We start from the raw sequence: 21,650 nt of genomic DNA on the forward strand, positions 1-21,650 counted from the left end.
GGCAACTCTCCACCTCTCTCTTGCTGCCCCTAGGACTGTCTTTATCTTTAACCTTTGGCATCCCAATCATGATGCATCCTGGTGTGGTCCCCTCTGGGTCCAGCTTGCCTGGGTCCCTCTGTGCTTCCTGGACCTGTATGTCCATCTCCTTGGCAAAATTTGGGAAGTTTTCCTCATTTTTTTCAATTCTTGCTTCCTCATTCTGCACTGGTTGACTGTTTTTTTCTTCCTTATGTTCCAAATAATTGATTTGGACCCGTTTTCTTCCCTTCACCATTGATTTTGTGTGGATTTTCCTTTGTTTCACTTAGCATGCCTTCACTTCTTCTTTTATGCGTTTGCCAAACTCAAGCATATCTGTCAAGCCTGTAAGCATCTTTATCACCAGTGTTTTGAATTCTGTGTCTGTTAGGTTGTCTATCTCCTCATCTGTTAGGTTGCCTATCTCCTGGTCCCTTAGTTCTCCCACTGGAACCTTGATCCATTCCCTCTTTTGGGCCATACTTCTCTGTGTCCTCATCTTGACAGGCTCCTGTATTTGCTTGTCTCTGCATCCCAGGTAGAGCTGTCACTCCTGTTACATTGTAAGGGGTGGAGTCTTAGGGATTTATCAGTACAGGACGACCTGTTTCACTACATTGTGGCACTGTATGTGAAGGAGGGGTCCAAGAGGGAACAATGTCGCCTGCCCAGCACTCGCCTCTTTTCTGGGCACCTCTCCCACTACCGCACCGGACTGGCACCCCTCTAGTTGCTGCCCTGGCCATCTTTCCCAGAGTGGGTGGGTCTGCAGACGTTCTATGTGGGGGCCCTTTAAACAAGTGGACTCTGCTGAGACCCGCAGTTTCTGCTTCCACCCCAACTCCCACTGGTCTGCACAGCCAGAAGCAATGAGGCTTGATTTTTCCCAGTGCTGGGACTATGAGCTGTGAGGTCTGGTGAGGAGCTCTGAATGCTCCCTAGGTGTCTCTCCTGACGGTTTAAAATGTTGACCACACTTTGTCAGCCTGCTGCTGCTGCCACTGCTGCCACTGCTGCTGTCGCCACCACACCAAGTCCTCTCCGCCCTGGCTCCACCCCTCCTGCCTGTCTGGATGAGTATTTCTTCTTTATATCTTTGTTTGCTGGACTTCCATACAGTTTGATTTTCTGGAACTTCTGGTTGTTTCTAGTTTTGAGGTAGTTGTATTCCTTCTTAGTTGTGGAAGGAGATGCAGCATGTCTGTCTACACCTCCATCTTGGCCGGAAGTCTTAGCCTAGGTTTTAAAGTCTATTTTGTTTGATATAAGTACTGCTACATCAGATTTATTTTCCTTTCTATTTGTATGAAATATCTTATTTTAATCCCTTTACTTTTAGTCTATGTGTCTGTCAATCTGAGATCGGTCTCGTTTTCTTTTCCATTCAGCTACCCTGTGTCTTTTGGTTGGAGCATTTAAGCTATTTACATTTAAGGTGATTATTGATAGATACCTAGTTAATGCTATTTTATTCTTAGACTATTTTCCTCTGTTGTTCTCCTCCTCCTCCTCCTCCTCCTCCTCCTCCTCCTCCTCCTCCTCCTCCTTCTTCTCCTTCTTCTTCTTCCTCCTCCTTCTTCAAGCAAGCTCTTTAACATTTCTTGCAGTACTTGTTTGGTGTTAACAAACTCTTTTAGTTTTTTCTTGTCTGGGGAGCTCCTTATTTTTCCTTTGATTTTAAATTATAGTCTTGCTGGGTAAAGTAACTTTGTAGGTCTCTGCTTTTTATCACCTTGAATATTTCACACCACTCCCTTTTGGCCTGAAATGTTTCTTTTAAGAAATCATATGACAGTCTAATTAGGTCTCTTTTGTATGTAACTACCTGCTTTCCTTTTGCAATTTTTTGGATTCTTTCCTTGTCTATAAGCCTTGTCATTTCAATTATGATATGTCTTGGTGTAGGACTCCTTGGGTCCAACTTGTTTGAGACTCTCTGAGTTTCCTGGACTTGTGGTCCTTCAACAGGTTAGGAAAGTTTTCAGTCATTATTTCTTCAAATAGGTTCTTGATATCTTGCTCACTCTCTTCTCTTTCTGGTATTCCCATGATGTGTATATGTTACATTTCATGTAGTCCAAAATGTTTCTTAAGCTCATCTCATTTTTTAAAATTCTTTATTTTTTCTGCTTTATCTGGGTGTTCTTTCTTCCTTTTCTTTCAAATCACTGATTAGATCCTCTGCTTCATCTAACCTACTGTTTATTCCTTCCAGTGTATTATTTATATCAGATATTCCATTTTTTATTTCTAACTGGTCCTTTTTAAAATAGTTTCTGCCGCTTTCTTCATACTGTTGAGTATCCTTATAATCATTATTCTAAACTCTTAATTTAACAAATTGCTTACCTACATTTTATTTGGCTCTCCTTCTGGAGAATTCTCATGTTCTTTTATTTGGGTTCTGTTTCTTTGTCTTCCCATTTTGGCTGCTTCTTTGTCTTTGTTTCTATATATTATGTAGACCTGCAAAGACTGTGATATAGGCCTTTGTAAGATGCTGCTTGTGACTGGCCCTGGTCAACCTGTTTGGAGCTATCAGTGATCCATAGCATGTGGCTCCCTCTGCTGGGCCTATTTGCATGCAGAAAGAACCAGGCTATGCACCAAGGCTGGGTTTTATCAACACTGGACCTTGGGGAGGCTCAGCTGAAGTCTTTTAGAGCTCCCAGAGATCTGCCTTAGTTGTTAAAGTAATCAATGATATAGTCTTAAGCTGTACTCAGCTTCTGGCTTAAGCTCCACAGGGTGGTGCAGAGTCATTCCTGTAGGTGAGGCTATTGCTTCCCCTCAGGTTGATGGCATTCGGAGAGGAGTGCTTTGCCTGAAAAAGATGGCTTCTGCAGTATGAGAAATGACTCAGCACAGGGATCCTGGCTGTTCTTCCTTCAGTTCTCTCCCCAGAGCCACCAATCCCAGACTCTCTTCACTCATCTCTAGTCCACTCTGCCCTCCCTCTGCTGAAGCCCAGGATAAAGGGTTGCAAACAAAATTTTGTGCATTGACACTTTAAGAAGCTCTCTGAATCTCTAGTTGTCTTTCTCTGGCAGACAGAAACCCTGCTGTTTTTCACAGCTGGATATTATCTGTATTCCTTTCTGGCTCTAGGGCTGTAGGCAGGGAAGCCCAGCTTGGTGTTTAGACCCCAAACTTCTCAGGGGGACCCCTCCCATCTGTTGAAATATCCCTCCAGCACCTTAGCTGCTGTCCATGGGAGCCAGCCAGCCCTCTTGTGCCACCTCCATACTCTCTACCATTCTCGTTGTGAAGTAATTTCTTCTGTCTGTCCATGGTTATAAGACTTTTCTCTAGTTAGTGTTCAGTCAATTATTCAGGATGATTTCTTTGCAATTTAGTTGCAATTCCAGATTGGTCCTGGGAGGAGGTTAATGTAGTTTCCATTTACTCATCCACCATCTTGGATTTCCATATCATTCACTTCTGACTGGTCCTTTTATTATGTTTTAATCTCCATTTTTATGTTTCCTATCTCTTTGTTGATGTTCTCACTGAGATCACTGAGCATCCTTATAATCAGTGTTTTGAACTCTGCATCTGGTAGATTGCTTGTCTCCATTTTATTTAGTTGTTTTTCTGGAGTTTTGCTCTCTCTTTCCTTGGGAACTGTTTCTTTGTCTACTCATTCTGGCTAACTGCCTGTGTTTTTTTCTCCTTATTGGATGGAGCTGCTATATCTCCCAAGGTTGGTAGAGTGGCCTTATGTAGTTGATGTTTTGCAGGGCCCAATGGCACAGCCTCTCTTGTCACCTGAGTTGAGTGCTCCAAGTGTTCCCCACTTTGTGTGAGCTCTGTGCACTCTCCTGTTGTAGTTGAGCCTTTGTTCCTGTTGGCACATCAGTGGGAGGGATTTATCCCAAGGCCAATTGGCTATAGGACTGGCTACAACCACTCTGGAGGATCTGCTGTTCAGGGGCTGACCCCATGGAACAGAACTCATTTTAGTGGGGCTCAGATACATACTGAGTCTGCCTTTGAGCATGTTAGTTGTAGAGGTGATTGGGTAATGCTTCAGCATGGTCTGAAGCTGACCACCTGGAGCACTCTCTCTGGGGCATTTTAGGAGGTGTAGGCAAAGGTCAACAGCCACCTGTGCCCTGTCCAGGGCCACCCAACATGAGTTACAAAATGATCTGCTGATGGCTGCTACTTGTGCTTAGCTTAGAGCAGCAGTTCTCAACCTGTGCGCCGCGACCCCTTTGGTCGCCTAAGACCATCGGAAAACACATATATAATTACATATTGTTTTTGTGATTAATCACTATGCTTTAGTTATGGTTGGGGGTCACCACAACATGATGAACTGTATTAAAGGGTCATGGCATTAGGAAGGTTGAGAACCACTGACTTAGAGGCTGCTACTTGTACTGGGCCTAGAGGTGCAAGCATGAACCAAGGTCACTGTCTCTAGTGCAAGGTCTGCGGCCACTTGGCAAGAGATACAGTGTATGCAGAAGCAGATACCGCTAGTTTGGAATATTTTAGGAAAGTAGAAGTAAGATAGCCTTTAGCCTTTTTTTTTTAAGTAATGCCAGATAGGGGTGGGTCTTCTTAGTACCTGGGTCTCAGCCCAAGCCCCTAGGTATTTGGCAGAACAGAGAAATGGTCCCAAGGTTCAAAACCTTTCTGCTTCTCCCATCCAGTGGATGGGGGCACACACCAAGTTTTAAGAACTACTCCAGTTCATGAGTAGGTTTGGGGATCCCTAGAGGGAAAGTGATGACTGTCAGTGACATAACCCATTCTCTTTGGCCTAACTTAATAATGACTATGCTGTATTCCTAACCCACCCTGGCCTAGAAAAACCCTTATGTTGAAAAGTCTTTCCTGATATATAAAGCCACAAGTCCATGACTACTAAAGCTAAACATGACCTTAATGGTCTTTTAGCTGCTGTATCATACCTGGATTAGGAGTATGGGTATGCAGAAGTTTGAAGGATGGGGAGTAGGTATGGCTGATGATAGAAAACTTCCCTTGTGCTGATTTTAGGACCCAGCGCAGTCTCACTGCTCAACATTGTCTCACACCTGGGCCGTCAGGGTTGCTGGGTTCTCAGCTGAAATCCTAAAATCCCCCTCATAAGCAGTTTGCCTTCCTCCCAGGACAGGGACAATATATGAAAGTTGAGGGGGAGTTTGAGACCAAGTTTATAAGTCTAAACTCAAGAACCCTTTGAAGGTGTTGCTATGGAAGCCAAAGATCTGTTTGAGTTTTACTCAAAGATTGACAAAGGTTTCTGAGCATAGTTGAATGTAACACCACCTGGGGGCAGTATAACTGTGTCCATTACTCATCATTTCGGTCTTCACCAGTCAAATCCAAACCACGCAACATTTTCTGTCCTTGTACAGGAGCTTCACAGAAGCCCTTAGATAGCATTTAAACTTTAAAGCTGTAGGAATGTTTAGTAAATCTGAAAGCATCATTAAAAGTAGGTTAGAGTTACCCGCTTATAACCAATAACAAATTCAGTTTTACTAGCAGCATGTGGCCATTTTTCACTGGGTTCACTATCTGAAATAAGAAAGCATTATTTAAAATTATGTAATTCCCTTACTCTGAGCTGTAAAACATAAACTTGCTTTCCTGTGTCTTGTAAAGCTTTGCCTCCAATCCATGTTATTAAAATGTAAAAGTATACAAAAGCAGCATGGTATATCAGAGACAGAATTTTTTGTTCATCTCTGGCTATGTGTCAGGCACTGCCCTGGGAATGAGGTGGCTCCTGACCCCAGGGAGCTTACCGTCTCTCAGAGGAAGAGCCAGTTCCCTGGCATTCTGTTAGCTTTTAGCAAAAAACTAGTCAATTTATAAAATAGAAAGAAAAAACACAATAGACTTATCTCTGAAACCACCACAATTTAGGGAACGTGATATCTTTATAATCTCAGATTATGAGATAATACTCTTGCAGTAAATTTTCTACTTTATCAAGTCCATTACAGTCTATTATGGCATATGTGTGTGTGCATGTTTATACATTTAACAAAATCAGGCTAAATGGCTTCTTCATTATTAAAAGAGCATTTTCTCCTTTTCCTAAAGTTTTTATTAGTTCCTAAGTAATATTTTCTTAGGGAAATTTTGCAAATATATGATACATGGGAGTAGACACAGGTTGAAATGGCAATCCAGGGACTTTTTCATAAAATTGCTGAGAAATTTGGAAGACCACTAAGTTTTTAGATTGAAACAGAAATAAAATAATGAGTATGTTATGAAGAAAGTGCTGCCTTCTTGCTTAATGTGCCTAACTTCTAATTAGTTAAACAGCAAAATTGAATCTTGATTTTTTGGCAAGGCAAAAGGTAAGGTTGAGTGTGCTCAGCACAGGATAGGAATTTATAAACTCTGACTCCTGCTCCCAGGTCTGTTATTGACTTTGGGAAAATCTTTTAACTTTTTTTTTCTTATTTCTCTGGAGTATAATGGAAGTAATGAAATGGTCCATCTCACCAGGAGGCTGTGATTAATATTACAAATGATGAGAATATTTTTGTATTGTGATACAAGGCTGATGCGAACCCCTCGCAAAGAGCATGTGTCCTATTTCTCAGAGGAGACCTCTGCCGCCCACTGTAACCCATGTCAATCCTCTGAAGATGTTCAGAAGCTCCCAGAATGTCCCCTAGTCCTCCTTGCCTCTATGCAAAGCAGATGCAGTCCTATCAAAGACTTAAAAGTGTCCTATCTTTACGTTTGTCAGGAGCAAGGGCTGATAAAGTCAAACGATTGCAGTTGTGTTTGCTCCCCTTCTTGCCTCAGAGTGGTGGGGAAGGGGTTGGGTTTCGGCAGGCCTAGGCGGAAAGTGGCTATATTATGTAAGAGGTAGACAGTCTACAAGAGAATGAGAACATTGGACCAGACCTCTTGAGATGGGTTTCTCCTCACTAAATAGTAACATAAAAGCAGGAGCCAGGCTATTTTATTTTTCACTGTATCGCCAACAATTGGCACAGTGCCTGACGCAAAGTAGTCACGTGGTAAATGTTTGTGGATGGACTGGTAGGAAAAAACTGTTAATAGCCACACTAAAGTGCTTAGCAGCTACATTTTCCATAAAGATCTAGATAATAAAATAATCATTAAATAATAGAAAGAAATTCTAGTCAATTATATCTCAATTTGCACATAAAATTAAATTTTAATACATTCAAAACAAAATTTTTAATTTCATCTTTGTTGTTTTGGGGTTTTTTTTTTTTTAGAGGTCAATTTTTTCTATAAGCCTGCATGTCCAAAATCCAAAAGAATGAAGAGAGACACATGTTTACCCACTTATATTGTGGAATTTCTAACTAAATCTAAATAGTTCACATGGGAAAATATAATTTCAGTCAGATGGGTTTTATTCTTGTTTACTCCAAAGCATCTAAAATATTTTTAAATGTAAAGGTATGAGAGTAGATGCAAAAACTTTCAAAACCTGCTGTTATTTCTTGGGAGCCTTGCGTGACTTCAGAATTGAAAACAGCATCATTGAATGGTCTAAGCTTTTCCTTTTTTATTGTTTTTCTATTAGAGTTGTCCCATTTTCCCCCCATTGTTCTCCCCTGCCCTGCCCACCTACCCCCCTCCCACATTCAATCCCCACCCTGTTGTCCAGTCCATGGGTCATTTTTACTAGTTCCTTGACTAGACCCTTCCCCTTCTTCCCCAGCTATTCCCTCTCCCTCCTCCCCTCTGTGCACTGTCAGTCTGTTCCTTGTTTATGTGGCTCTGGTTCAATTTTGCTCATTTGTTTCTTGTGTTCATTAGGTTCCTGTATTAGGTGAGATCATATGGTATTTGTCTTTCATCATGTATCTTGTTTCACTAAGCATAATACTCTCCAATTCCATCCATGCTGTTGCCAAAAGCAGGAGTTCCTTCTTTCTTTCTGCTGCATAGTATTCCGTTGTGTAAATGTATCACCGTTTTTTGATCCACTCATCCACCAGTGGGCACTTAGGCTGTTTCCAACACTTGACTATTGTAAATAGCACTGCTATGAACATAGAGGTACATAAGTTCTTTTGAATTGGGGTTTCAGGACTCTTCAGGTATAATACCAGCAGTGGAATTGCTGGATCAAAAGGCAGTTCCATTTTTAGTTTTTTGAGGAAATTCCATACTGTTTTCCACAGTGGCTGCACCAGTCTGCATTCCCACCAGCAATGCACCAGGGTTCCCTTTTCTCCACATCCTCATCAGCATTTGTTTGTTGATTTGTTGATGAAGGCCATTCTGACTGGTGTGAGTTGGTATTTCATTGTGGTTTTAATTTGCATCTCTCTCATGGCTAGTGATGTTGAGCATCCTTTCATATGCCTATGGCCCCCCTGTATGTCCTCTTTGGAGAAGTGTCTGTTCAGGTCCTTTGCCCTTTTCTAAATTGGATTGTCTGTCTTCTTGGTGTTGAGTCATATAAGTTCTTTATATATTTTGGAGGTCAAACCTTTATCCCAAGTCTAAACTACAGATGATTGGTACTGGGATTTCAATGGTTTGTTCTCCCAATGCTCTGTTAGGAAGAAGCAGCCACATTTGAGGACTTTCTTTACCAACTTGCAGAAACTTCCATCATGAAAGGAAATAAAAACTTGGTAGTATTTTGGGAGAAGAGTTATATTCTCTCAGATCACCTCCCTTTCCCCAGAAACCTATTGTCAAAGGGAAAATAGATTATTGCTTGAAAGAAAATGTAGGTTTAAAGCCATTTTCAAAAGAAATGGTTTATTTTTTTAAATGACTTGGATCCGTATTCAATAAAGAGCTTTGCTAATCATTTTTCCTAATTACATTGGCTAACTCATATTTGATGAAAATATATATATCATGAAAACTGCAGTGTAGTGTAAATTGTTCTTCCATGTAATTAGTTTGTTGTGGGAGCTCATTTTTATTATGAAAATAATTTGTGATAGGTGGTTATAAGGAAGAGGCTCAAGCTAGATAATATTTCCTATATGCAATCGTTTCTACCATGACAATTCATTTTATTTCTCAGCAGTTAAACATATCCTTTTCAGCTAATCCCAGATATACGGACTTCACGGGTGTGGACTGACAGAATCTCTGTGTTATTCTGGATGGCTTCAAGCACCAGTGGCCATGGATTTTCTTCCAGAGAACCTATTTCTGGGACCTTGTTTCTCTTTCTGCCTCTCTCTTCCTCCAGGGGGCGATGACATGGGTGATCCAGGGACTGGTGGAGGATGGGCGAGGGGAAGCCACGCCTATACCTGGAGTGACCCCTCTTTTCGGACAGTGGTTGGTGTGGTACATGGTTCTCCAGAGCCAGAAGTATTGAGGGGGAGGGTGGTACTTTCATTTTATTTTAGAACCAATTTCCGTGCTGGTGCTCTGGGCCTTGTCCATAACAACCCACCCCAGGAACTTACAACAATTTCAGTTTCATCCTCCATCTGGCTCTTTCTCCTTTGCCTTCAAACATGGGGAAGTTCATTTGTACTTAAAGTAAAAATAAAAAAGGCTTAACCTCACCAATGTCTTCAAACAAATGTCCTTTCCCTGGCGCTTTTCTTTTTTTTGTGATCCAGTTCCTAATTTTCATGTACAATACTTTGCAGTCTGGCCCTATCCTGAAATATCTTTATTTTTTTTAATGTTAATTCAATAAAATCAGACCTCAATACAGGAAAGAACCCCAAGAGGTGACCTGATCTCAATCCATAACTTCAGGCATCAGTGACCACACATTTGTTTGCCAGAGAGCCTATTTCCATGACCCTGTTTCTCTTTCCTACATCTCTCCTCCCAGTGCCAATTTGATGACATGGCAGGCAGGTAGAAGGAGATCCGAGAGACTTTTATAATTTTTTAATTTTTTACCCTTACCCAAGGACATTTTTTTCATTGCTTTTTAGAGGGAGAGGAACATCAAGGCAAGAGAGAAGCATTAATTGTTTGCCTCCTGTACGCACCTATACTGAGGAGTGCACGCACCTGAACCATGGATCTTATGTTTCCGACCAGACAAACCCGCAACCCAGGCATGTGCCCTGACTGGGAATGGAATGCACAACCTTTCAGTTATGGGACAATGCTCCAAACAGCTGAGTCACACCAGCCAGGGCTGCATTCCCCAGTTTTTCGACAAGGCACTGGGGTCAATAGCCAGAGGAGATCATGCCTGAGGATAAACCTTATGGTGTTTTCTCATACTCTTTTATCTTTCAACTATGTGTGATATATTTGAAAGGCTGGTTGGAATTCCATAACCATGTGTTCTGAATATAATTCTGAACAATATAGAAGAATTGGTTAGGGAACTGGACCATTATAAAAGATCTCAATGATCCTGTTGATCAAGGAAAAAATATTGTAAAGAGGGGGACTTCACATTACATTGAAAATCCTTTTATTTATAAGTAAAAACACAAGCAGGATTCTAACAGAGAATGGTTACTACTTAAAAACAATTTGGAACTGAGCGTGAGTTCAAGATTCAATGTTTTACCAGGGTTCTTTATTTAGACTCTGGAAATATGTCCAAGAGGAAAAGGGTGCATTGACTAACTTACATTATAACAGGCAGTATATTTAGATATGAATTCAAATATACAAAATTGGACCTCTCTCATTTGGGTAGTTTTATATTCACATTTCTGAAAATGGCTCTATCACTAAAATAGCCATGTGTATTTTTTCCTTTTTTTCTACTTTTCTTCTGGCCACTTATATTAAACAATCCATAGGAAACACTGCATACATGTTAAAATGAGGATACATATAAATGGGTTGCATTGCTGAATGTGTATTTGATAGTGTTTGCTTTGTTTAGTCGTTTGGTTGATTTGAACAGTAAGATTCAAACGAGAAAGATGAAGTTCGTGCATTTGTTCTGGGGAGAGCTCTTCATTGCAACAAACAGAAGCTGACCTGGACTAGGACTCTGAGGGCTCACAAGACTTTGAGTAGCTGAGGCCAGGTGGGCTCTGACAGTGAAGGAGCAGGAGCAATATGGCCAAGGCAGGGCCACTGACACTCCTTGCAACCCACACTATGTCAACAATCCTGTTGTCTTTAGGTCTTTCCGTTGGGTTTTAGAGAGGAGCCCAAGTCACCTGCCTGGACCCTGGCTTCCAGAACTACTGAAAGGTTATGGGTGGAAGGAGGGGGAAAGAGCTGAGGAAGATCTGACTCTTCCAGCTCCTTTAGATTGGAGGACGAGTGGACAGATTCTTTCAACAAGCCTGTACACTGGATGGAATTTCCCATCAAGGGAAAGTGGTTTTGAATTTTGGACAGCAATCCCCACCATTCCCCCTCCCCATATTCAATTTAGATGGAAAATATATTAGAAGACTCTGGCTAATAAAAATTCCATGTGCCCTCTGCTGATTTATTAAGATTACCCTTGCTTTCATAACACTGTTGTAAAGCATGGTTAATATATTGCAATAATTTCTAGCATTGTATACTTTTTTAATCCAACTCAGTAAAAGCATACCTTTATACAGTTGGCATCAGGCATTGAGGAATCCAGTAGACATGTTGTAGGGTATGATGTCACTTCTTTAGCTTCAGATATCACCCTTGCTTCAAATTAAACCAGCAATAACTAGCGAAGAGTTTAAATGCTTCATGTAATAGGAACTAAATTAACAAAAAGCCCTGATTTTTAGACTCTTTATACAGTATTTCTTTAACTCTGAATATCATAAAACATGTCACATTTAGGAGAAATTGCGTCTTACATTCTTATATCCTATCTAGTTGTGCAGCTGGTTTGGATTTCTCAAATGAGGAAATTTGACTGATAGCTAGTAGATCAGACAGTGGAATACTGTCGCAAAAAGGGGCAAGATTCCACAATTGCTTTTCTCATAAAAATGTCCTGGTACGGGATTACTATTTGATGACTAATACGTCACTCTTTTTTAAAAATATTTTATTTATTTGTTTTTAAAGGGACAGGAAGGGAGGGGGAAAGGCAGAGAAACATTAATCAGTAGCCTCCTGCACACACCCTGACCAGAGACCACACCTGAAACCCAGGAATGTGCACTTACCAGGAATCAAACCAGTGACCTTTTGCTTTTGGGGAAGACATCCAACTGAGCCACACCAGTCAGGGCCATTATGTCATTCTTAATTAGAGGATATTTTTCCATAATTCTGCTCCTAATGGTAATTTGTAGTAGTCAAATAATAAAATTTCATTCATTCAGACTTGGTAGTTTTCATATCCTTCTTATCTCAGTCTTTACATTTAGAAATAGTTTGAAGTTCATCTGATTTGAAGTTAACATTTACTAAGTAAACTCTATCTTTTAGAATCTCATAAACTGGGTTGTGATATTCACAATAGTTCAAGGGACTTTTTATTTTATTTTAAGACAAGATTTTCAGGTAACATCAAGTACTTTAAGGTACTCATTTATTTTTTAACTTTTAAGGTGTTAATTTATTTTTAACTCATTTAAAGACTTCCACTTGCCCATTTTTAGTGTAAAAGTAATAAAACTAAAACTATATCTATTTGAAAATATAGTATAATACACTTTTTAATTACCTACCCCAATTAGTCTGAATTCACTAGATTTGGCCCTAGAGAACTTTTCTACAAAACTTTACATGCAATGAATTATTTATTGTTATTATTAGTATTATTTCCCAACATAACCCAGTGACCAACAAATAATCCGGGGTGTATTTTCCTTTCCTGTTGCATTATCTGCTCTTTTCTCACACAATTTGCCATATTTCTCATATGTAACATTCTCATATTGCCCTTCTTTCCTCTCACATTTTGGGACATAAGTAGGAAGGGGAAAGAAGAGAGTAAAATGGCAGCCATCAGGGCATATATTTTGGGGAAGAGGAGCAGAGATGACTAATACAGATGTTTGGAACAGGGATGAAATGAGGCCAATCCTGCAGAAAGGCAGGACCATGAACCTTGGGATAAGAGGTGACTGGGAAGCTGGTGTGGTGTCACAAGAGGCCAGAATGGGTGGTTGGACGACAGGATTTAAAGAAAAGGGGGAGATGGTGGAAACAGCTTGAGACTTTTTGTCCCAAACAGTAAATTTATTCGCACAGAATTGTAAATGTACAAATACAGAAGCAAAGTAGCCATTGGCAGAATGGGCTATGGAGGGAAGCTGACATGGGTTTAAGATCAGGCGATGCCATTTACGATGTGATTTTTGGACAATTTATTTAATCTCAGTGAGCTTCAGCATGCTCATCTGTAAAATAAGCCTAATAGCGCCTCCCTCATAGGGTTGTCATGATGATTACATGACCTAATGTGTAGAGCGTAATGCTTGGCACCCAATATAAGCTATTTATTGCCTTTATTATTAGCAAAGCAATCAAATAGCTGTACTGAAAATATTTTATTTAGTAAAATAATCACCCCTTGGTGTGGCTGGTGATGTATGTAAGTAGAAGGGTTCCAAACTTTGAAGTTAGACTGTGTTCAAATCCTGAGTTCACTGCTTGCTAGAAATGTAATTTTTAACCTGGAGACTCTTTTTTTCTTGTGAGTAATAGGGAATCAATTTTACCTTTCTCAGAGAGTTGTTAGAGTTAAAAGTGATATTAATGGGCTTAGTAGAGCGCCTTATTGAAGTTGATATATATAGTAATTTTCAATTTTCAGCATTTCATAATGTTTTTGTCATTCAATAGCCAGCCTAACTTAGTGCGGTGACTAGAGAAAAAGTTGCCCCAGCATTAAACAAAGGAAAAACCCAGAGTAAGTAGGAATGTGCATAGTATCATGGTGAAGTTGTAGTAGAATCAGCAATAGAATCAGGATATAGATTAGCATAGCTGGAGGGACTAGTCTCCCCAACACTCATAACTAATTGAACTCAGCACAGAAAATAATTTATATTGTATGGCTATAGCCAATGTTTTAAATATAACTATTTAACATGACTATTTCAGAGTCTAAATTCAATAATATGTTTGTGATATATTTTAATTGTGACTTGGTTCAAATTTTAGTAACATAGCTATTTTAGGGTCAACAGTAATGTCTTTGTGACATGTTTTAATTGTATTATATGACTTTTTTTTCATAGTTTTATCCATGATTTTTTTTCTACTTCGAAATGTGTTTCTCTGGATTTTAAGCAGTGTTGCTATAAACAAACTTCCATTTGGGAAAGTGTTCTAAAGGGCTTTACTATTCTGTGTGCACCCAGTTCACTGACATCAACTAAACTCATCAAAGCTTCTGGCAGTGTACAAATCTGCTGACTGTAAGGGAAAATAACAATGTCAAGTTTAATATTCTGGGGCTTCGCTGTGATCCTAGAATCTTCCTCCACAGAAAAGGTGCCTCTTGGTCTCATCCATTATGTCAAAAATTTTATGTTGGGCCACTCATATTCTTGGGTGGCCCAGCCTCTCCCACACGTCTTCAATCTCATGGTTATTTCCCATTTGGTATGGCTAATGGAATCCAGGCATCTCTCCAAATGATACAGCAGTCACAGCTGACCAGTCACCACTCAACCAGGGGAGCAGAGAGGGGAACTGGAGATGGTTCAGCCTCTCTGCCTCCCTGCCTCTCAGTTGTCTTCTCCTGATTTCCTTTAGCCCCCAACTATATAAGCTTCTCTCATTTTCATGAGTGATATAGTTTAACTTCCTCTATAGTGTCCAAAAAATATTTTGTGGAAAACCGGAAGTTAAAACTCTAACTTTGGGTATTTTGTACAAAGGCGCATGGGTGATCCCAAGGCATTCTGGGCTATACATCATATATATACTTTTCTACTCTTCGTTCTTTCTACATTTTTTTCAATTATCATGAATTTTTAACTATTCAGTTAACAGTTACTTGGTAGAAACAGTGACATTATTATATGTATTTTTCAGATGGAGAAGCTGAGGTCCTGAATTTATACTGAATACACTCTGCTCTATGTGTCCTGAAGACAGAGGTAGAGCCTCAGTCCAGAGCCTCTCGGTATCACCCCCAAGACTGCGTTGCTTATCTGTGAGTACTCCTTCTTCTCATTTTCATCTTTAGGCAATGTTTATCTTTTATTAAATCATGAAATGAACATTTGTCATCTTGACAGTGAATGAAATATGAGCTACAGGCCTATCTATACAACTTGGCATCTGTTAAGTACCTCCCTGAGTCCAGTGGGACAAAATGTCTCAGGTCCCCAATGTTTATTTTTTCTGATATGTACCTTGCTTATTTATTTGTTTGCTTGTTTGTTTGTTTATTGTCTTTCTTTCTTTGAGCTTGCAGGCAGTGCCATTGACATACATGTTACTTCTCAGGCAGTATTTTATATTTACCTATATGCCTATCTTCAAACCATCACAATGACTAAAGAAAAAGAGAATGCTCAAAAACATAAACTTTAGGCAAACAATATATAGACCTGTTTGGGTATCTGATGATGCTGTGTCTATGAAATGGGTAGATTGAATAAAAAAGAAGAGTCCCTTTTAGGCCTACCTAGTCGTCGGCAGCCGTCCGTCTCGAGAGACGATGGTGTAGCTTCTTAAGAGTCTATCTGCACCGCCGAGAATGGCTGTGCAGTCCAACTCGGGAGTGACACGGTATATGTCTCCTCCCGTGTTGAATCGACATCTTGCGATGACGCTGGAGTGTCCTCTCCAGTGAAGCTGAAGCTACAGAGCCTGGGCAGGGTGATATGGAGGATCTGCTGTTGCCCATGCAGCAGACCCCCCCTCTCTTCACAGCTGAAGGATCCAAGGGAAAGACGGAGTCAATACAGCTTGGCTTCAGGTGCGCCGCAGGAGTTGCCTACCTAGTAATATGACTTTATTGAAGTCAGAATCCTCCAAAAGTAACAAGATAAATTTGCTTGTTTCATTGAGGTCCTTTTGCTTTGCCCAAATCATCCTGTATAGGTGGACCTGAGTGTCTGGAATGACAGGATGATCAATTGTCCCTGGTTTTGGCTGTATTCATTTGGCCCAAATTATGATGAAAAATCTATCAGTTTGATAAAAGCGATTTCCATTTTGAATTTTTTTCCATTACAGAGATCCTGATATAGCCCTCAAATTCTGACACCACACAGTAAAAATCTGATATTTGATTCAGAGGAAGGCAGGAAAGAGAATAGTTAGATCCCATTCCAGTTACAGTCTTTATTCAACTTGGATTTTGCTTTAGCGAGCAATGTAAATCAACACTCAGGCACACTACAGTTCACCTAAGGACATCATGATCCAAAAATCACTAACAAAAACTCATCAAGTTTAGCTTCAACAACTTTAGAATAGGAAACTCATGACTTTGTGTTTACACCAGCTGTGACACAGGAAGTTACATGAGTAAGGCAGGAGTCAGACTTGCAAAATAGCTTCTGAAGTCAAGGAACATAAGAGTGTGTTTCCCCTCTTTGACTGAAGTAACAGTGTTGGTGGAACCCCGTCCGATGAAAGAGGGCATGTGGATGTTATACTTTGTTCAGCTCAAAAGCTGGTTAGTAGGTCCTGCTTACTCTCAGCCAGAAGCTGAACTGGCCTCAGAAAGGGAGTTCAGAAGTCCTCTTAGCTCCCAGTGATTTACTCTGATTTCCCTTTGTAGGCATATGGAGTCGATTTTCTACTGTCTCTATAAATACTGTTGTGTCTGTCTTTCTGCCAAACCAGCTACCTTTCTCACCCCAGGGAGAAGCCAGAGATCAGACATTCCTACACTATGGCCCCATTAGACACTATAAGGGGAGGGAGCAAGTTTGGCAGTCAAAATGATGTGTGTATTTGAATCTTGAAAGAGCCAGGCTAAACCAGAGTCAGTGGGCTCCCATAAATAACCTGTGTTCCTCTTTGTGTGGTTTGGACTGGAATATCTTTCTCTTTCGAGTTGTACAAGCAGGCAGAGATCAAAGAGTCAACCGTTTATGGATGTGTACTTCATTACAAAGTCATTGCACTCAGCAGGAGGACTGGCAAAAGCACTAATAATCTCCCCCGTTCTTATTTTGTTGCATAGATTGGAGTTGGAGGGCACTGAAAGAATTTGCAACTACTTTAAATAACTTTTTTTAAACAGTAGAGATGAAAATTGACTTTCAAAGCAGGGTTAAAACATAACTGGCATTTTTTGAGGGTATGGAATGTGGTAGGAGGAAAGAGGAAGTAAAGAAATTGGTTATTACATGGAATGTGGTTCAAGAAGAATAATAGAAGGCAGAACAGCATCCTGTGTAATTGATTTACCCTTGGGTAAGCATTATAGAGAGCCTTTGATAGACAGAGCAGAACATATACAGGAATTTTTTAAAGCCAAACTAGATAATATATTTGGAAAACAGGTTTTGAAAGAGTTCCTTAGAATGTAAGAGATAAATGTGTTTCAAATTACAGCACTGGTAAAGTTATCAATCCCAGGATTGTGGATAATCACAATGATACAAAATAATAACTGCTATTTATTCAACATCTACTGTGTGCCATGCGATGTATGTGATATCTTTTAATTCTCCCAGCTAGGTGCAAGGAGGTGTTGTCATCTCCACTTACACACAGATTATCTATTGGGATTTCATGAAGTTTAAGTGCTTTGCTCAGGGTCACACAGTCACTAAGTGGTAAGCCCAGGATTTGAATTGAGCTCTAGAATGAAAGAGAACCGATGACCACTTAGCCTATAGTTATTGTTTCTGGTTCCTAACTCTTCTGACCTCTGTGGTGGGAGTCATTGGAGCTCTTTTGCTTTCTGAGCTGGGGAGCTCTGCAATCTCAGACTGAGGTCGCTCTATCATCAAGTCCTGCCTCTTTGCATTCCCATTTCCTCACCTACACAGCCCTGCTTTGGCTTCTAGAACTGCCACTGTTCACACAGGCCTTCCACTAGGAGGGCTCCCTAGAGTGCATGATGAAGAAAGTACTTCATGGAAATGTTTTGTCAGGTCTATTGCCCTTTTCAGGGGCAATAAAGCACCCTCATTGGGATTCATGTATAATTTGTATACATTGTGTAAAACAGTTTCTGTGAAAGAAAACTCAAAACACTGAATGAGCCTATGTGAGTATCATGTTAGTTTTTCATCCACAGTCAATCAGACTTACCACTGACACCTTGTACAACATGCTGCATAGGTAAGGTTCTCAGTCTGGTGTTTTCTGCAAGAATGCTAGGGACCATACATCTAGTAAAAGAACTACTGTCACCTCCTTGATCAGTTACAGTGGTACCTGGAGAAACATTTTCTCAAACGTATAATTGCAACAGTAATCATGTTCTAGATTCCCATACTTTGTTACTTCAGTTTTAATAAAGCTAACTATATGAATGTTTTTAAAATTTATTGATTGATTTTTAGAGAAAGAAAGGGAGAGAGACACACACACACAAAGAGAAAAACATTGATCTATTGTTCCACTTACTTTATGCATTCATTGGTTGATTTTTGTATATACCCTGACTGGGGATTGAACCTGCAACCTTGGCGTATCAGGATGATTCTCTGACTACCTAAGCCACCAAGCCAGGGCTGAACTCTATGAATCTCTAAAAAGGGGGGATGAAGTGGGCATGTAGTATAGTGTAAAGAACTCAGGGCTTAGAGTTAATATAAAGTCCCAATGGCTATGCAGTTCCCAGGAGCTCTGTCCTTATCACAGGTGAACCCTGCGTTACTAGGATGCCCCAAGGTCAAATAAGTCAGATGACTGGAATCTACATCACTCTACAAATGTTACCTTCTTTCTCTTCTATTGAAGGTTGTTACCTTTTTTTCAACCCATCTCTTCATGATGCTTTTTAAAAAAAGTTGTTTAAAATAGTCAGAAATAGAAGCAAATAATCGATCGATTTTTTTTTTTTTTTTTTACCTATTTAACTGAAAAGCAATTGAGAACATCATCCAAAATCCTGTGGCTCTTCCCCTCTTCGAGTTCTCTTGAAAGATTTCACACATGCAGTGTAAAAACTTGTGAGTCAGCCTTCTCCAGTCCTGACTTTAGGAGTTGCAGAAATCATCTGCCAGGCAGCACATATGTTCTTAGTTCCATGAGAGGAAGAAAACACATTTGCTGAAAAGAAATGGAAACTTTAAAACCAGTTGAGTTGTAATAAAGACACTTTGCATTTTGCTAACTTCTTTCCCCTTCTAGTGCCTGAGTGTTTTTCTGGCCTTGATCATGAGGCATCTGTCATCCCAAACACTCCCTCCCTGGGATGTGGGTTCTGGCTAGTGATGGAGGGGAGGCAAGGAAATTACAGAATGACCAGAAGATGAGCTTATGATGCAGAAACAATAAATCAGCACTTCTTTAATGGAAGGCACTGAAAGACTGTAAATCCATTATTTTATTAAGATCTTGTAACAATTTAGTGTAATAATAAACTCCTTTAATAAACTCCAGTTCACTGTTGTAGAAACATGGCCTTAGCAGGCTAAGTCACTTGGCCAAGATCACACAGCTAGTGAGCCAGGCAGAGGTGCATGATTAAGCCTTTCTGTGAAGCATTACATGTGTAACATTACATATGGGACCCATAGGTGCTGGAAAGGTACTTTCTCCTGGGCAATTATCATCAACAAACATACACATGAGCCCCCAACATCCTAAAGGGGCAAACTGCTGATTGCCTCTGTTTTAACATTGCAAAAAACAGATTCAAATAAGTTTCTCTTACAACAAAAGAAACCAGTTACAGGGACAGGAAAACTCTCAACTGAGTGCTCTACTTAAGAAATTTTAAACTTACTTCACAATGCTTTGCCCTCCTTCACCTCTCACTGAAACAGTTTCCTTCTTTGGTAATCTGTATTTGGTGGTTCTTGTGGACTGCCTTGTCAGTGCGTTTTTATTCATTAAATTGAGTGAGTAAACACTGATGTGATGGAAAAAGCATGGCAGCCCCACACAAAACAAAGGCTTTTCCAAACCAGCATTTCTCGCATAACATCTGGGTAGATGTTTCATGTGGGTTTTCTTTCCCCAAGTTCCAATGGCATAATTCTATGTTTAGAAAGAATTGAGAGTGACGTTTCATTCGACGGAAAAAAAAAGTCAAGAAAAAAAGAAAGAACCATTTCTACATTTAACAAAACCCAAAGGCAACTTTAAAAACGCTTTGAAAGTTTATTTCCATTTTGCGATCTAAAGCAGACAGACAGACCTAAGGTGTTTCTGCAGACAGGTGGTGCCAGCTGTAATTCTGCTGGGAGTCCTTGAGGCTAAGCTCTCGTTGACTTTGAGACTATTTCAAGGTTCATCATCACAAAGGACTGTGAAACATGGTTTTAAACTCCCATTGAAATGCATCACAATGTAAATCCTAAAGAGAAAACCAGGCCTGGTAAACACAGGATCTTGGCACCAAGTCAAACCTTACCATTTGAAACCCCAGCTCATACCTTTGGGAGAAGTCCCCAACCTTGACACAGACACAGCAACCCACTCTGTGGCTTCCTTGATTCTCCTACAACTCAGCCAATAAGCAAAAGCTCAGTGAGTGTCATCCTGCAGGATGAAGAGAGGACAGCAAGAATGGAATTCCTCAGTCACAGAAAACCGAGGTGTTTTATAGTAAGATAGGAGTCTCTGCCTCCAGGATGAGTGGGGAAAATCCCCCCTGTGCCTTTGAATTTAGGATTTTCAAAAGTCAATACTGAACTCTGTGTTTAGTGGCTGGAGCCCTTCAGGCCTGGGAATTTTTTTAAAAGTCAAAATTTTCAGGTGAATGTAATCCCCATTATGATGAACTGAACTTAGAAGCACCCTGTACGGACAAGAGAATTTAAGGGTTTTAAATATGGTTTTAATAAAAATTTAAACTTTGTCTGGATGGCTGTCATTGATTTCCATATGCTGCAGTCAGTAAAAAATATGTCTTCTAAAATTGGAACTTTTTTTTTTTTTTGGTCACTGATAACATTCTAATCCATAAAACTGGTATAACTGAGATGCAGTCAATCCTCATTATTCACAGATTCTGTATTTGCAGATTCACCTACTCCCTCCAATTTATTCGTAATCCCCATAAATAAGCACAGAGCAGAGTAAAAATTGAATCTTCCAAAATGCACATACGGTCCATGCTGAAGTCCAGTGCGGTGACACTCTGCCTCCTTGTTTCAGCTCATACTACAAATGAGCGTCCTTTTCACAGTCTATTTAGTGCCACATTTTTCACACTTTTGTGCTGTGTGTTGATGATTTCACTGTTTAAAATGACCCCCAAGCAAAGCGCAAAAGTTCTCTGTAGTGGTCCTAAGCACAAGAAGGCTGCAATGTGCCTTATAGGGAAAAATATATGTTAGACAAGCTTCTTTCAGGCATGACTTACAATGCTGTTGGCCATGAGTTCCATGTCAGTAAATCAACAATATACATACTAAATAAGATGTCCTTAAATAGAAACATACCTAAAACAAGGTTATGTTTTGATCAATTAGTGAAAATCTTGTCACCAGAGGCTCTCATGAACTGTACCCTGTATTTTGCCCTAGGAGCAGTGATTCAATATCTGCTAATTCAGTGTTTGCATGGATGTTATAGACCATAACTACTGCAAATAACAAGGACTGGCTGTATTTGATTGAAAGCTCTGTGCCATCTGCTTATTTGAGTGGCTCTGTTGTGTACAGATAGTCTTCATTTAGCATCTCAAATGTGACTCTGAAATGTCCTGC

This window comes from Furipterus horrens, unplaced genomic scaffold (genome assembly GCF_987537825.1).
Source record: "Furipterus horrens unplaced genomic scaffold, mFurHor1.1.pri manual_scaffold_2, whole genome shotgun sequence".
In the NCBI taxonomy this organism is placed as follows: Eukaryota; Metazoa; Chordata; class Mammalia; order Chiroptera; family Furipteridae; genus Furipterus; species Furipterus horrens.